This window comes from Selaginella moellendorffii, unplaced genomic scaffold (assembly GCF_000143415.4).
Source record: "Selaginella moellendorffii unplaced genomic scaffold, v1.0 SELMOscaffold_67, whole genome shotgun sequence".
In the NCBI taxonomy this organism is placed as follows: domain Eukaryota; kingdom Viridiplantae; phylum Streptophyta; class Lycopodiopsida; order Selaginellales; family Selaginellaceae; genus Selaginella; species Selaginella moellendorffii.
The window spans coordinates 605,915-607,940 of NW_003314328.1; positions in this window are offsets into that span (position 1 = coordinate 605,915).

Genomic DNA, 2,026 nt, shown 5'->3' on the forward strand with positions numbered 1-2,026 from the left:
GTATATTCTTCCTCACATGGAATAGTATATACCTGGTATCTAATATCCATATCAATCATGATTAATGCACTAATGGAGCCATACATGGATCATGATCCCATTCATCCAAGCCATTCTAGCTGTAAGATCCTGCCATGTGTTAGCTGCTGTGATTGGCTTTGCCTATTTGCTTGAAAGGGGGCTGGTGCCAGGTCTATGGGTATTATATCATGGCCAAGTGATCCTTTAGATAAGCTCTCATGAAAATCCTTTGCTCTATTTATCGCATTATGATGGAAGTTGTATTTTAGTTCAAATGGATATAATCCAAGTTCAAAAGGTGGGCAAGATTTGAGTTCTAGTATAAAGTTCATTTCTCTTACACTCTATGTTATTTCTATGTAAGACTTTTTCAGAACCAAACAAAGGGATGTTTAAGGTTCCTTCAAACCTTCTAAATCTCAATTTGACTAGTGGGGATAAGAAGATTTGTCTTGGCATTTGGAACAAGAAGGAAGAATACCCCATGCCCTTAGATCTAGACTTTTTTGAGCATTGTGAGCTAGGCAATCTCTATATTATAGATATGTAGAGAAAAAGAAGCCAAAAGATAACTTTGTAAAAGTAATAATTTTCTCTTATTAAAGTTCATATTAGTTCTCTAATCTATAAATTTCTAGTGTCCCATCTAGTGTGGCACAATGGAGGTGTTAGAACGCAGAGCATAGCTTAAAGCACTAAAAATATTCTAATTCCCAAAATATTCCCCTATCTTTGTATAAAGGCCTTGTGAGTGAGTGAGGGCAAGTGTAGCGCACTTTATTTTTCTCCCATTAAACTAACTGGAAAAAGGATAATTACTTGATAAAAGAGTTCTTAGTGGTTATTTTATCCCCCAAGATTCCAAAGATCTACAGTGACAGTATATTCAAATCTCATCCCATAATGTGGTATTGGAATAAATGGCACGAGTTCGATTCCCATTGATTAATGGCTATTTACAAATATAATATACCCTTGAGCAAGCTATATTCCTACCCCTAAATTTGAAATCATATATATTGGGCATCCATGCATACCTTTCTCTTGGTGGAGCATCAATGGACAAAAGCATCCACCATAGAACTGCAGTACGGGTGGATGACTAGTTGTTTCACATGGAATAGTTAGTTTACATAATGGAAGGATTAGTAGATTCAGTGTGGAAATGGAAGTGTTAGTTCCTCTTAGCTTAGTAAAGGTTGTTAATTAATCTTCAATGAAAACATTAACATATTTGAAGGGGGAGTGAGTGTAATGCATGTGATCATGGGATGAGATTTGGATATAATGTCACCGTAGATCCTTAGAACTTTAGGGGATAAATAGGGATAAAATAGCCACTAAAGGCTCTCTCATCAAGCAATTCCCCCCTTTTCAATTGGCTTAAGGGGAGAAAAATAAGGTGCACTACAGCAAAAAAGGCATTTAAGGCAATTGAAAAGAGCTTAAGTTTGTGATGGAGAGCGGCAAGTGATCACCATCAAGCCCCATGGTATCATAGCATTCATCTCTAGACTCTAGAGAACACAAAATGCTTAAGAGGCACTTCTAGACATATTAAGAGGCTTTCATAGCTGTCTTTGAGAGTGTCAATAGTTGATGGAGACATCTCACTGTGCGAGATTTTATGCATAATTCCTAGCTTTGAATAGTGTCTTGAGGATTTTGTGAGGTCTATTGGAACCACAGCCTCTCTCCTGTAAAACATGCATATTATTGACACAACCTCCTCTTCAATTGCTTTTTGCACCTGTAGACTTTGGCATTGGTTCTTTTGTCATCAGTGCTCTCGTTGATTCCAAATCTAGGAGCAATGTGATCTCTTTAGATGCATCCGCAAGAGTAAGTCTCTAGAAGCATAACTCTAATCTTGAAGACATTTGAGAACCACACTATTATCCTTGCAGGCATTTGCCGCAGTGTTTGAGTTTATGTCAATGGGGTGGAATCTTTTTTGGACTTTGTGGTGGTGGACTACTAGAAGTTTAGCTCCAAACCTTTGAAG